Genomic DNA, 17,209 nt, shown 5'->3' on the forward strand with positions numbered 1-17,209 from the left:
AGAAACATGAATGGTAATCTGAAGTAATGATTGTAATGGACCAGTGAAGACAGGGAGAATGTGAGATCACAGTTTGTGTGGAGAAAAAGACAAGAAAGAAGAATGAGTGCAGGTGCTTCCTACATCTATCAAGTCTTGAGAGAAATTGCTAAACATCTTTATTTATATGCAATATTTTATAAATTATGTAAAAGTATGAAAATTGGGACGGACTTAAAAAGGGAACCAGAAAAAAAGGGAATAAAGGAGTGTTTTAGCTTGTGGTGTTTCCTTGTTCAGGATCTAAATCAACGGTCTTGAACATATAATTGTTATTGGCCACAAACATGGCCAAAACCCAAGCATTCAGTAACTCATGACTGAGTTACACGGTCACTGCCAAGTTGTTGCCGTACCCAGTCAGTGAAATAATACATGATAAATACATGAATAAACACTAACTTACAATGGCTTCCAATGGCATTTTTCTTGGATCAGTGTGTTCACCCTGTTGGTGATTGTCGAGGCAGTGTGAACATAACAACTCAATGCAATGTTATGTTATGCACCATCTGGATGAACATTTTATCTTACTACAAGACGTGGTGCAGATCTTAATTGATTGATTAAACTGAAGAAAAATATTCCCTGATACCCTGCCTTTCTGGTTCCCTTTTACTGACCTTCCCAATCTTAATACTTTTACATAATCTTTATTACATATAAATAAAGATGTTTGGCCGTTTCTCTCCGGACTTGATACAGGTAAGAAGCACCTGCACTCATTTTTCCTTCTCTTCTTTTTTGTCAATATTTCTTATTTCCTTTTCATTTTTACAGTGTCTTCACATCTCAGTCTCAGGGTTGCTCAGACGGCAGCTCCAACAATGGCATGATTTGGACCGCGATTCACTATATTGAGTCTATGTTTAATGGCTGCTTTGATTATCTCTGAACAAAGTGAGTATTCAGTCTGTTCTCATGACTCATTCAAGATCAGATCACGAACAAAGAGGCACATACATGCACAACATTAAATTGTTGCTTTCTAGAATGGAAACACTGAGCAGGTGCAGGCGTTGTTTCAACATACAGATCGGATCATAATGGATACCTTAACCTTTGGGAGTGTGACGCATTCCTCAGGCATCTTAACCAAAGTCATAGTTATTGCAAAATATAATCATGATTGAAATACATAGGGACAAATTTCTCTCTCTTTCTCTCTTGACAATATATCTTAAAATTATTATTTTTCAGAGGTTTTTAATGATCTAATTAGTATCTTATTATTAGTTCTAATTAGTATCTGAATGTGTTTCATGCAATCTTTGTTAAATTCTTTGATGACTTGAATAAGCATTAATTTAACAAATACATTTGATTATTTGTCACAATAATTGTGATCATTCGTGTCATGACTTATAGCACATAAAACTGAAAAGATCACAAGACAATCAAATGAAGTGTGAAGACAATGTGGTATGTTTCTACTTTTTGGGTGCTACCTGTTTTTATCTGCTGGCCTTTTCCAAGGATTAGATGGACATGTGAACTTGTGAAATATATTTATTAGTCTTTTGTTTCTCTCATACACATAATGATGTGAAAATGTACATGTATATATTTTGCATAAGTGGAACCGAACCTGTGAACTTTGCATTGCTAGTGCCATGCCATACCAACTGAGATACAGGGACACTACAGCCAAATTTGACACTCAGAAAATATGAGAGTGCACTGTGAAGTGTTTACTTAAGAATGTCATTTACAATAAAGCAAGTGATTAAAGTGAAGTTATGAAGTGTAAGAACTGAGCTGCTTGTTAGTCTTTTGTGAGATCCCCAGAGGTGCCTGCTCTAGTGATGTTACACACCTGACTTTGAATGTCCATTTTTAACGCACTACTGTTTTTGATACACCTTACACTCATATATTTCTGTGGTATATGTTCAACATGAATTGTGTGTGTGTGGGTGTGTGTGACAACAAGTTGTCTGCTATTTGGACCTATACTATTGATGTTGAGGAACTTACAAATGTAGCATTTAAACATATTTGAGCCTTTGCAAAAGGACACACCAACAGTAAATGTGAAATAAACAGGCAATTTCATTATTTTCTTAATGTTCCATGACGTTCATGATGAAAAAGGAAGCATATACCAAACAACTGGCAAAAACACTCCTTGCCTCTCTTTTCCTTTCAGTGTCCCTCCCACTCTGGTTCGTCATTCTGTATTAAATGAGAAAATAGGTGGTGATACATAAAAGACAGAATGTCTTGCTTTTCTTTTCTGCTTATTGAGGGCAGTTGTGTTTGACTGTTTCATTCTAAACTCGCACAGGTAAGAGGTACCTGCACTTCACCTTCATTTCTCCACACAAACTGCTGGCTGACTTTGCTTTCTTTCTTCACTGGTCTTATTTTTCTGGTATCTTTTAAAAATGACCAAGCTATACATTTTAATCTCTTAAAACATTAAATGTAAAACTTTGTCCTTTTTTTCACATACTCTATGTGTAAGTGTAAAGTAAACATTGTTTTGGATTTTGAATTTAAGTTATTGCTTATTTGATTACAGTTTTTTGATATGTGAAATTTCCATGTGTTGCCTGTTTTTTAATCAACTGACAAGTGTAGTGATATCATAATTTTATTAATAAATAAATGTTTCAATTCTATTTCCATTATATCTGTTTGCAATGTTAAAATCACAATATATTAATAGTAAATGTGTAGTGACATACAGTGTTTGCGTGTTTATATATAAAGTATATTAAAAAAACAGTAGCTCTGTGGTTTGCATTTAAAGATTGACAAAAACTCACAGAACCGGATGGACAGCTAAAACAATGCAGTTCAAAGTGAATACTAAAGAATTCAAACAAACACGCAAACAGGTTTTGCAAAATGATTGTATTAAACATTGTATTGTATTGTACGTTGATACAAAGAGAACTGGAATGTGCTTCTGAGCTTTAAAATACAAGAAGTTTTTTTGTTTGTGACACAGAGCTATGCTATCTTTCACAGAAAACCAAACTTATCAGAAATAAAGATCTGTCTTTTCTAAACTTTCAGGGTTTGCCAGACAGATTTGTCTTAGTGCAGCACAATTTTTCTCTTTCAATAATCTGATTCTTCATTTAAAAGCTGCCATTTTCCAGGATATGGCTTAATATGAATATAGGGAGACTGGGGTTAGTTGTCACACTGGGAATTTGTCACAAGGGTAATTTTCACTAAAAAAAAGGTTAAGCATTTCAATTTTATAAAAAAATCCGTCAAATTGAATCTTTAATAAAATAGAAAAACGTAATATTTTACTTTTTATTAATTGTATTTAAACATTGCACAATTTAATTTGATTAAATTTTGTTGTGAAATCGAAATGTTTAAATCTTAAAAATAGGTTGTTGTTTTTTTTTTAGCTTATAAGTTTTGTCAAAATTTTTAATTAAAGATTGTTGTTGTTTTTTCTTGCAGTGGTTTTAAGCACCTAATTCAAAACCCTCTAAAAGTGAAATATTTTTTTAATCATTTTTTGTCCTCCAAAATAAAATGTTATTTCTGCTTCTGATATAGCACTAGTTTTCACCTGTTGTAAATGTTGTAAATGTATATAAATAGTTAATTACAATATTTTTCGTTTCATGAATTGTTTTGAGTTTCATAATGTTTTAACTGCTTAAATTTAACAGAAAAGCCTTTAAAAGACTGTTTAATGTCAGGTTCCACTGTGACTTACCCCATATAGTGGTCAAAATATGAACTGTATCTGTTTGTTTTCACGTCATTAACAGTGGAAATGTTCAGTTCAATAGATTATTTTTTAATTTTTTTTGCCAAGAATTTAAACATATGTGCATATATATATATATATATTGGAATAATGTACAGATTTGGCTATTTCTGAAGGAAATTTTAATATACCAAAGTGGCATTCAACTGATCACAAAGTATAGTCAGGACATTACTGATGTAAAAAGCAGCACCTTCACCATTTGAAAAAAGTAATTTTTGATCAAATCTAGACAGGCTCCATTTCCAGCAGCCATCACTCCAACACTTTATCCTTGAATAATCATGCTAAATTGCTAATTTGGTGCAAGAAAATCACTTGCCATTATATCAAACACAGCTGAAAACTATTTGGTTAGTCAAATGAAGCTTAACATTGTCTTTGTGTTTGTTTTTGAGTTGCCACAGTATGCAATAGACTGGCATGTCTTCAGGTCAATATTAGGTCAAAAATGGCAAAAAAGAAACTGCTTTCTCTAGAAACTCGTCAGTCAATCATTGTTTTGAGGAATAAAGGCTATACAATGCTTGAAATTGTCAAAAAACTGAAGATTTCATACAAAGGTGTACACTACAGTCTTCAAAGAGAAAGGACAACTGGCTCTAACAAGGAGAGAAAGAGATGTGGAAGGCCCAGATACAACTAAACAAGAGGATAAGATCAGAGTCTCTAGTTTGAGAAATAGACGCCTCACATGTCCTCAGCTGACAGCTTCATTGAATTCTACCCGCTCAACACCAGTTTCATGTACAACAGTAAAGAGAAGACTCAGGGGTGCAGGCCTTATGGGAAGAATTGCAAAGAAAAAGCCACTTTTGAAACAGAAATACAAAAAGAAAAGGTTAGAAACAGACATTGGACAACAGATAATTGGAAAAGAGTGTTATGGATCTTAACCCCATTGAGCTTTTGTGGGATCAGCTAGACTGTAAGGTGTGTGAGAAGTGCCCGACAAGACAGCCACATCTATGGGAAGTGCTACAGGAAGCATGGGGTGAAATGTCACCTGAGTATCTGGAAAAACTGACAGCTAGAATGCCAAAGATCTGCAAAGCTGTCATTGCTGCATGTGGAGGATATTTTGATGAGAACTCTTTGAAGCAGTCTAAGAAGTTCTGACATTTTTTTTCAAATTGTAATAGTAATTTTTCATGCTAGTAATGTCCTGACTATACATTGTGATCAGCTGAAAGCCACTTTAGTGAATAAAAGTACCAATTTCTTTCCACAAGAGCAAAATCTGTACATTATTCCAAACTTTTGGCTGTCAGTGTATATATATATATATATATATATATATATATATATATATATATATATATATATATATATATATATACCTACCATGCGAAAAATACAATGGAGTGAAAAGTGTGACAACTAGTCCTGGTCTCCTCTACATGAAATAAGTTCTAATAATAAGACTGTAGCTTTCTTATTTCACTCTGTGCTCTTTTGCAGCCTCTTTCATCTCTAGTCTCAGTCTTGTTCTTGCAACAATGGCACAATCTGTCCAGTTGGTGGCAGTGTTGAGCATGTGCTTGCTGGTTTCTGCCGTGTACTCTCAAGGTGAGTGTGCCATGATTGTCCACCTCATTGCCCACCTTTTTCGATCTATCTAAAACTCTTTCTTGCACTCTGTTTGTTGAATAGAGAATGCACCTCCTCCGGTAGAAAATGTGAATACACCTCCCCCGATAGGAAATGCGATTTGTACACACTACACTCAGGGTGGGACCCTTCTTCTGGACATGCCGAAGGTCTTTGACATGGTACTAATCGAGTTTGGAAGGGAAATCCAGGTATGTACATTAGTCCTTTTTTAATTAAAAAGAAAAAAAAAAAGAGACAAAATAATCAAAGCTGCCCTCAATTATTTTTTCCTCATTAATGTAGAGTTTACTCAAAAATTAATATTCTGTTTTCTGTAATTACCTTCATGTCACTCCAAACCCATATGATGTTCTTTCTTCTGCTGAACATCAAAGGAGTTATTTTAAAGAATGTCGAGACTGTTAATGGACTACACAGATTGTGATGATGAGTTTCCACCTTATTGGCAGTGTAAATCAAGCAAACTTTTTTATAATTTGATTTTTTTTTATTATTTAGTGTAAATTTATAACACTATACTTTGTATTATATTACCCTGGAATTAGTAAAAAAAAATAAATAAAAAAAAACAAGAAGAAGAAGAAGAAAAAACTAGTTACCACAGATGCGATGAGGTTTCTAATACAGCTGCCGTAGTCTTCTGCAGTCTTCAAGAGACATACAGTCACTGTGTATGAGGAACAGACTGAATTTAAGTTGTAATTCACTCTCAGATAAAACCACATAATTGATCCTGTACAGAGCCTCAATTTACGGTGATGTGTCAATAACATTAAACTTCATTTGTTGTTGAGTGAGTCATGACATTTGATAATGAGATGCGGAAGAACCAGTAAGGTTTAATATTATTGATGTGTCATCATTTTTGATTTGGGCTCTGTTGATGAATGATTTATTGGACACTTTACTGACTAGATTATTAATTGTTGACAGCAAATAGAAGATTTCAACAATGGCATCAGTAACCAAATAATTCTATACTGTATGTCCAGGACAACTGCTGTATCAACCAGCTGTATCACTGTGCAACATAAATAAATACAAAATACTGATTGCACCTTTAAATAAATCAGCAAAAGAAGATTTAAACAGTATTAATTACATGATCTTTAAGGGAGTCAGCTCTGGGTACATACACAGCATTAAAAGTTTCTCTTTTTCTCTGCAGACCCTGAATCCAATGCACGTTGAGAAGTGGATGAATGATGTAGATGACGATCATGACAGACACCTCAACATGGCAGAGTGTGCCAAACTCATTGAGAACTTCATTAGGATCATCAAGAGGCCTTAAACATGCACACACTGCAAAGATAAACCATCTGACTGCAAGTAGTTCAGCAGTTAAGAGGTCATAGTGCAAGTACATGTATAGATAGGAAGATCTCACAAAAAACCACACCATGTAATCTCATGTAATCTTTGTTAAACATGACGTATCACTTTCAAATATACAGAATTTGATTATTTAAGAAATAACTTGATTAAAAACAATGATTAAATATTCTTGTTAAAAATGGAAAAATAAAATTCAGTCAAAAACACAAGTGTGATTTATAATGTCATGGCCAATTGCACACAAAACCGAAAAGAGCAAAAGACAAGCATATAGAGATGATCAAAAACTGACACTGAAAAAATTGTTTACATAAAAATGTGGTAACATCACAACTAATTGGTTTTATTCACGTAAAAATATAAAAAAATAAGACTTAACATCACTGAATCAACTTGAATACATTAGGTTACACCAACAAAACTTATTTTGAGGGTAAGATCATGCAGAAATAGCTTGTTAAGGTAACAATTGCAGTTTAACACTTCTTACAGTGCAATTTGCACTTTTGTACAACAATGAAGGCATGCAGGGCAGAGAATGAACTATCTTTTAATTTCCTTTTTTCTCTCACACTAAAAAGTTTTACATATTTAATATTGCTAAAATCATGACCACTCACATGAGATGAAGACCCCAGCCATATCTGCAGCTTTATAAAACCAGTTTTATTTTACATGATGCAGATAGCCTCATGAGGGCTGCCATGTTAAAATCACATGACATTCCAATTACTACTCACTTTATCCCAGCAGCCCCGTTATTGGATACTTTTGCTTGCAAAATAAATTAATTACGGCTGACAGCGAATAGTGTTTTTCTACAATGAAATCTGTGACTGAAATCTTTTGCTGTTGCATCATGCTGCATCTACGCCGCTAGGTGTCAGTATAAGCCCATGACGACCATTTTGCCATATTGGCCTATGTAACATAAATAAACAAGGGAATGTCAGGCAGCAGAGTACTCAAATGGTACAGTAAAGAAAATAGCTTTAAATAGTGTCTTATATGTCTTGAGTCTGCATATTGTAGCTCAAAAATAGTTGCCTAAAGCAACAGCACATGAAACAGAGAGAGTGAGAGAGAAAGGTTGGTGTGCAAGACAGTTGGATAGGATAAAAACAAGGCCAAATTATATAGTCTGTGGCCTCTGACCTCACATGTTTCACTAGCAAGGTTTAACCCCCAAGAATCGGTGACAGAGGTCAGCAGGTGCCAGAGGGGTGTTGCCTGTCTGTGCCTGCATTCTGTTGTCTTGTCTCACGTTTGTTACTTTTCTCTCTATAATTGGAGAACAGAATCTATCTATTAAAGACATGTTAGTACAACTTGTGGTGTTTTTGGCGTCTGTGTGAACTGAAGTATAATCTACAGTGTTGGCATAAAGACAACACCAGACAAATGCAAACAAGCACAAGGAGAGAGATAATTGCCTGTAAGACAATAACAGACCTGAATGAGATGAGATTAGACAGAACAAAAGGGATACAGGAGAAGAGAGGGACTGACAGAGAAATGGAGAGAGCAGCACATTCCTCTTCCTCCGTCTCCCCTTCCCTTGTTTGGTCTCTTCAAAACAACAGCTGGAGCTCTCACAGGTGTGTTTTACTTGCTGGATGCTGAAACACATGAGCTGACGATGCACACACACGCACACATGAAAGCATGCTGATGCAGCAAACACACACAGTACTGTTTTTCAGAGTTCAGCAAACAGCACTCATGACAGTTTAAAGCAGTGATTCTCAAACTTTTTGACTCCAAGGCCCCGCATTGTCAGAGAAAATATTCAAAGGCCCCCCATGTAGGCTATTAGATATTTATAAGATATAGCATCTATTATAAGATATTTCCTTAAAACTTGTGATTCCAGAAATATCTAGAACTGTATATTCTTGCCGTTGAAGGGAGTTATTACATTTTTATCATTTTCAGTAAGTTTAATTATAATAATCATTTAAAAATTATACATTTTAAATAATTTTAAGAGACCTTGAGGCCCCCCTGGAAGTGTGCTGAGGCCCCCTAGTGGGTCCCGACCCCCTGGTTGAGAACCACTGGTTTAAAGTTACTGAAAAATGGGGGATGGGGCCAGCATAAGGGACCCCCTATAAAAAGTCAAAAATAGACTTGGTGGGGTGCGGTCAAATATTTGTATTTTAGTAAAAATAATAATGACAAATACTATTTAATTTAATTTAATTTAATTTAATTTACAATAATCAGGGCTCTACAGTGCAAGCGTTTTACACGCATTTGAGAGTGAAAATACTGCTTGCGAATGCGGAAAATTATTAACAGCTGGTCTAACCAAGTACTCCAGAGTGCAGTCTGGACAATGGGGCGTGATGACAAACGCTCCGCCCACTTCCGATTTTATTGGTTTATACAGCAGATCTTATAGGTTTATGGTGTTGAGAAGTTTGACGCCCTAAATACCGCTAGAGGCACAGTCAGTGTTCAGGTTGATACAACTGGTAATGTATCACAACAGAGAATGCATGCATTAAAATTTTCTACAGAATTAATTTACAAAAGATTCTTCATACATGACAAAGGAGTCTTCTCTGATAAACCTTTTTCACATTTTTATTTTTTAAATTAACATTACAGGCAGATAATCACAGCCATATTTATATATAACAGTTCAAAGAACAAGTAAATAAAAAATGAGGAAAAACTAGAACACAACAAAAAACGCATTTGTGCTCCAGTATCAGGTAAGCGCCCTGAGTATGTGTGATGCTGAAGCTGTTCCCAGGTGTACAGAAGTGTAGTAGTAATCCGAGTGATCATGGAGTGAGAGACAATGACAAAAAAACTGCGCTGACTGACATGCGCTGACTCAGTGCACATCAAACTTTACTGAATCATAACACATAAAAATTGTCTTTTGTTGACACCTGCTGGCTAAAATCTTTAATATCACAGGAAAAAATTATAAGACACTAGCTCTTCTAGCTCTTTTTTTGCCACAAACACAAGCGAAGTGATGCAAACAGTGTAGCGTCCGAGTGCTGATGGTGTGAGACATCAGTACTCATGGAACGTTTCTCGTCCAATCAGATATGAGGAACTAACTGTTGTATAAATTTAAATAATAATAGGCTATACATAAATAAATAATACTTATGCTTTTGAATGTGCTATTTTTATATAATTAATTGCACTGAATTAACATTAAATTGATTGCCATACTTTAAAGCTTAAAAAAGGGCCCAAAAGTGTAAAAAAAGAAGTCCGTGCATCATATTCCAAGTTTTCTGAAGGCATTATGGTAGGTTTTAGTGGGAAACAACCCGGAATTTACAATAAGTTATTTTTCAGTTAACATTTTAACATCCGTTGCACATTCATGAATGCTATGAGAGAGGCTCGTTTTGGTATTCATGCTTGACACTGTGAACAAGCTTCTCTCATAGTGCTCATGAACATGCAATGGACGTCAAGATTTGACAAAATTATCATGTGACAGGCAAGGAAAAACACATTTGTGATATAATGGAAAAAGCAAGAGGTTGCACCAAAACGTTTTCAAATACCTCTGAACGTGATTAATGGATTAATCCAAAATAATTCCTTGATACATAAATGTTTATTTATTTTTTCCAGTAGCTTTTTTTGTAGCTTGTTTTGTTCCAGTTCTCAAGAATCTTGCAGCTTTAAGAATCAGAGAGACATGTATGGGCGGGATTTATGGTGTACTTTAATGTGTCAACAAAAAAACAAATAATACATGCATTATACTGCATGTATTAAAATATATGTGTGTTGAGTATAAATGGCAAGAGAGTAGCAATATAGACTGCTGTATAAGGTGGTGTTTGTATGTTTATGTGTGTATCCCAGAGACAGTCTCTTCTACAGGAAACAGAGGTATCCTGTTTTTGAGTGGACACCCATTGTTGCACTGATTAAACACACATACACACACATATGCACACACATCCACACTACAGCTACTGCGCTGTTAGCAATGAGAACCAAGGAAAGTGTCTGAGATCAATCAGACGAGATTCATAACTTACACACATTTGCACGGACACCTTCACACAAGACTACCCAGCAAAGGAAGAAACACTGCACAGAATGTCTGTAATACACACACATTGCTGTACACACGTACATAATCTTAAGCAGTGAGAGTTTAGATTGTTAGTGTTGTCTAGTCTCTCTGTCTCCACATGGTCATCCATCACTCTCTATATACCACCCAGCCCCGTCTCTGTTTATTTATCTGTCTTTTGTGAAGCTAGTCTACAAAGTTGTAATTACACCAAATTGCTTTTGTTTTAGCTTGATGTCTCTGCCATGATGTGGATGCCATTTTGACTCAAAGAAATTAATTATTCTTTAATCTCATGCTAAAAGTTAACTGAAAGTTGCTGTCATATTTAAGTAATCAGCTAAGTTAGAAGGGGAGTAAAATTTGATGCAAAAACTAATGATACATCATGAAATCTGAAAGGTTAAAGCTTGAATCAAAGATACACTATATTGCCAAAAGTATTCGCTCATCTGCCTTTAGATGCATATGAATTTAAGTGACATCCCATTCTTAATCCATAGGGTTTAATATGACGTCGGCCCACCCTTTGCAGCTATAACAGCTTCAACTCTTCTAGGAAGGCTTTCCACAAGGTTTAGGAGTGTGTTTATGGGAATTTTTGACCATTCTTTCAGAAGCGCATTTGTGAGGTCAGACACTGATGTTGGACGAGAAGGCCTGGCTCGCAGTCTTCGCTCTAATTCATCCCAAAGGTGCTCTATCGGGTTGAGGTCAGGACTCTGTGCAGGCCAGTCAAGTTCTTCCACACCAAACTCGCTCATCCATGTCTTTATGGACCTTGCTTTGTGCACTGGTGCGCAGTCATGTTGGAACAGGAAGGGGCCATCCCCAAACTGTTCCCACAAAGTTGGGAGCATGGAATTGTCCAAAATCTCTTGGTATGCTGAAGCATTCAGAGTTCCTTTCACTGGAACTAAGGGGCCAAGCCCAGCTCCTGAAAAACAACCCCACACCATAATCCCCGCTCCACCAAACATCACAGTTGGCACAATGCAGACAGACAAGTACCGTTCTCCTGGCAACCGCCAAACCCAGACTCGTCCATCAGATTGCCAGATGGAGAAGTGTGATTCGTCACTCCAGAGAACGCATCTCCACTGCTCTAGAGTCCAGTGGCGGCATGCTTTACACCACTGCATCCGACGCTTTGCATTGCACTTGGTGATGTGTGGCTTGGATGCAGCTGCTCGGCCATGGAAACCCATTCCATGAAGCTCTCTACGCACTGTTCTTGAGCTAATCTGAAGGCCACATGAACTTTGGAGGCCTGTAGCGATTGACTCTGCAGAAAGTTGGCGACCTCTGCACACTATGCGCCTCAGCATCCGCTGACCCCGCTCTGTCATTTTACGTGGTCTACCACTTCGTGGCTGAGTTGCTGTCATTCCCAATCGCTTCTACTTTGTTATAATGCCACTGACAGTTGACTGTGGAATATTTAGTAGCGAGGAAATTTCACGACTGGACTTGTTGCACAGGTGGCATCCTATCACAGTACTACGCTGGAATTCACTAAGCTCCTGAGAGCGGCCCATTCTTTCACAAATGTTTGTAGAAGCAGTCTGCATGCCTAGGTGCTTCATTTTATACACCTGTGGCCATGGAAGTGATTGGAACACCTGAATTCAATTATTTGGATGGGTGAGTGAATACTTTTGGCAATATAGTGTATAATTCATAATGATTTTAAAAATATGCTGAAGACACAATTATAAACGATTACCAACAAGATTATTAAAGGAATGATCCAGGTTAAATACCAATTAAGCTCAACTGGCAGCATCTGTGGCATAATGCTGATTACTTAGACTCATCCCTCATTTATTTAAACAAATTAAAATACAGTGCAGGCACTTAAAATGAAAGTGAATGGGTCCAGTCCAGGCCTGGCCCACCCACTCATGAACTTGGACCACCTTGAGAACTACACCTACACCCGCCCCTCCAACTGTTCAGCCCACCTATTAGGGTCCTACGGCCCACCTTACATCTTAGAGCTGGAGCCAGGCCTGGTCTAGTCTATAGACATTAAAATGCACAGTTTCAAAAGTAGAGCCACCAGACATCATCATTATAATTTTATCATGATTTTAGATTTTAGAGTTTACAATCAGGTGTGAGACTGCCATGGTCAACACTCTTACAAAACTTTGACTGGTTTTGCCAATTGCTTGGAACTCATTTTCTCTCTTTCAGAAACACTCTTCTGATAAACACTCACCACCGACAATCCTTTTCCTCTTTCATGTCTTTCTCTGAGCAGCAGGCAGGAAAAGCATGTAAAGACTACATAAGCACTGAGAAACAGCAAGCAGACAGTTCCCACTGCATTCATTCCCATTAACGAAGACTAACTACAATCACGCAAACAACACAAACGCACACTCACACAAACAAACAAGTGTTTCAGAAGAGCTGTACAAAAACAAACACCTGATAGTGGGAGATAATTGTGCTGTAAATTCCCACAGAAATTAAAATGTCTGTCAATACGCCTAATGCTGTGCCATTGTGAGTGGGTTTTCATTGCGAGTGTTTTCACTGGTCACAATTGGTGTTGATCCTCTTTGAGGCCAGAAGAAACCACTCGCATTCCACTGCTAAGCTCTCATAACTTGTTCTCTAAGTCTCAGCCAGACACTGAATATTATATAAATATGTATTTAAACCATTTTTCAGATGACTACAGAAAGAACATCCCTCTAAATATAATGTAGTATTATATACATAATTGCATAGGGTATAAAATGGTACAAAGGATTATTAAGATATTTAAGCTTGCATTAAAGCACAAAACATTGTACAATAAATCATAAAATATCGAATCCATTAACAGTACAAAAATATATATGTTATAAATCATCATCATAACCATTTTTTATTCACAAAGCCCATTGGGAACAAGAGCCTTTAGAGAATAAAGTACCTAAAGATGTACAGTAAGACCCAATAAGATTTTACAGCCTGGTTGTTTATGCCTATCACAGATCGTACCATTTTAACACATACAAAGGCACGTTCATAGTGACTTCTAAAGATTTTCATTCTGCCATTTTATGGGTTGTGAATATGTCAATATGTAATTTGTTTAATTTGTTAATGTTTGCTCCTTTTGTTTCCTGTCAGTTATGGTCCTATAATGCTTCTACCAAAACAAATTCACTCTAAATCACAGAGTACAGCCTTCGTATTTTGTGCAACAATGGTGTTCTTCATTCTCCGAGGGAGGATGTGTCAAGCTATTGTTTAGTATTATTATTTTGAATATTATTATAACGGGTTTCCTTTTGCCTTTAATTAACAGGACAAAGAAGAAGAGACAGGAAATGAGCTGTCAGGAACTTACTTGAGTTATAATTCTAACTCAGGTCACCCGCACATAAGGGTCTTTGTGCGACCTGTCAGAGGACATGCACTACCCACTAAGCCACACTCCAAAAATAATTTTCTCACTCAGTATTTTTTATTTTTTCCTGATTTGATCCCCTTTTCTCCCCAATTTGGAATGTCCAATTCCCAATGTGCTCTAAGTCCTCGTGGTGGCATAGTGACTCACCTCAATTCGTGTGGCGGAGGACGAATCTCAGTTGCCTCTGCGTCTGAGACTGTCAATCCACGCATCTTATCATGTGGCTTGCTGAGCAAGTTATCGTGGAGACACAGCGCGTGTGGAGGCTTCACGCTATTCTACGCGGCATCCACGCACAACTCACCACACGCCCCACCGAGAGCGAGAACCACATTATAGCGACCACGAGGAGGTTACCCCAAATGACTCTACCCTCCCTTGCAACCGGGACAATTTGGTTGCTTAGGAGACCTGGCTGGAGTCATTCAGCATGCCCTGGATTCGAACTCATGACTCCAGGGGTGGTAGTCAGCATCACTCAGTATTTTTGTCATTTTTCCATTAAATACATCTAAACCTCCTTAAAACAAGACACACCGAGAAGCAAAATTGCATAAGATTTTAAGTCTTGTTTTCAAAGAAGTCTAACAAAATTGAATGAGCATTACGCTTAAAGCAAGAAAAGCTGTCAATGGGGTAAGATAACTAAACTTGCTTTATCTTTCTTACCGACTGCCAAACAGTTGTTTTATGTTTTAAGCATAAACTTCATTACATTTTTTTAGACTTCTCTGAAAACGAGACTTAATATCTCATACAGTTTTATGTCTAAAGTAAATGTATCTTATCTGAAGATGTTTAGACTTTTTTTGCTAGAAGTCAAAAATACTAATGAAGAAGCAGTGCATGTCTCTTACAAGTTAAGTAATTATAAAGTTATAGAGGTTCTCATAAAGATGGTGTGAAGTAACATAGTCCAGACAAAGACTTTAAGGTAGGAGCAAAGAATATTTCCTCAGATATAGGAATGCCATCTTGATGCTGTACTCAATACCGAGGTCTGTGAACTGAGGTGTGAAAGATTATGGCTGGGACAGAGGAGACTCTTAAAATAAAAAAAAATAAAACTCTGATGTGGGTTGTGCTATTCTGTGCATTTCTGATTTTCTGCACTTAGATTTATGTTTACCAAGGTCTAGTTCAAAGAAACTTTTTTCACTTTTCTGCTGAGTTGGGCACTGAATATAGAGCTACCAAACTTCCACTTGAACATTTTAAAAATATGATTATGCTAATAAAAGCTGAAGTACAGTATGATTAACGTATAAACTGTAAACACTACAATCATTACATAAGGTTAACAAATCATGACACTTTCACAAAGGCCACACAGAACCTTGTTTACCCAAGGCAAAAAGATACCTGTTTAATACAAACACATGCAACTTCAAGGTCTAATTTCTAGAGAAATGTTCTAAACAGGAAACAGGTTTGAGTTTGGGGTGTCATGTTTGAAGATTTGGGCACTGATTAACCCACAGAAGCCTCTATAATAGTTCAGGCAAAGCCTAACACACTTGTCTGTTTTAGCCAGATTTAAAGCTGAAGTGTGCCATTGTTTCTATGTTTTCTATTCAAACACTTTCTCCTATGCCAGCCTTATATGCAGAGACAGCCATTTGTAAATTGATTTTCCGCAAAGAGTAAACAATGTGGCACAATCAGAATATAGTTTGTTTGACTGGCCTGACACGGCAACATTGGCTCAACTATTAGTGTAAGTTTGGGGCAGGACTATCTGTCTGGCCAACTAACAGATGACAGGGAGGGTGTAAAGGGGAAACCTGACTGAAAATAGTAGTTTAATTATTGTTATTAAAAGTTTTATATATACACAGTACTGTGCAAAAGTTTTAGGCACTTGTGAAAAATGTTGCATAGTGAGGATGTCTTCAAAGATAACGCCATAAATAGTTTTCATTTATCAATTAACATCATTCGAAGTCCAGTAAACATAAAAAAGCTAAAATCAATATTTGGTGTGACCACCTTTGCCTTTAAAACAACACCAATTCTCCTAGATACACCTGGACACAGTTTTTCTTGGTTGTTGGCAGTTAGAGAATTCACCACAGTTCTTCTGTCTATTTAGGCTGTCTCTACATGTGATCTCAGACTGACACGATGTTCACTGTGGGGACAATGCCATCTCTTGCAGAGCACCCTGTTCTTCTATTCTAATTTTTTCTATTTGCAAAAGTAATGTTTTGAGTATAACATTTATATTTCCTACTGACACACTAAAGCTGAAGATATAAATAACCATCTTAAGACAAATGTTTTTATGAAACATCTTATGTGCCCAAGACTTTTGCACAGTACTGTATATATACATACATATATATATATATATATATATATACACACACATACATACATGCATACACTACCGGTCAAAAGTTTTGAAACACTTGACTGAAATGTTTCTCATGATCTTAAAAATCTTTTGATCTGAAGGCGTATGCTTAAATATTTGAAATTAGTTTTGTAGACAAAAATATAATTGTGCCACCATATTAATTTATTTCATTATAAAACTAAAATATAATTTAAAAAAAAAAAGTTTTTGAAATTGATGACTTGGACCAAATAATTAAGAAAAGCAGTCACTAAGTGCCCAACATAGATGGGAACTCCTTCAATACTGTTTAAAAATCATCCCATGGTGATACCTCAAGAAGTTGGTTGAGAAAATGTCAAGAGTGCATGTCTGCAAATTCTAGGCAAAGGGTGACTACTTTGAAGATGCTAAAATATAACACAGTTTTGATTTATTTTGGATTTTGTTTAGTCACAACATAATTCCCATAGTTCCATTAATGTTATTCCATAGTTTTGATGACTTTACTATTATTCTAAAATGTGAAAAAAATTATAATAAAGAATGAGTAAGTGTTTCAAAACTTTTGACCGGTAGTGTGTGTGTATATATATATTACACGTATATAAACTTGCAATTTCACTTGATGAAACTAGTGGCACAGATTAACACACA

This window comes from Myxocyprinus asiaticus, chromosome 15 (assembly GCF_019703515.2).
Source record: "Myxocyprinus asiaticus isolate MX2 ecotype Aquarium Trade chromosome 15, UBuf_Myxa_2, whole genome shotgun sequence".
Classification (NCBI taxonomy): domain Eukaryota; kingdom Metazoa; phylum Chordata; class Actinopteri; order Cypriniformes; family Catostomidae; genus Myxocyprinus; species Myxocyprinus asiaticus.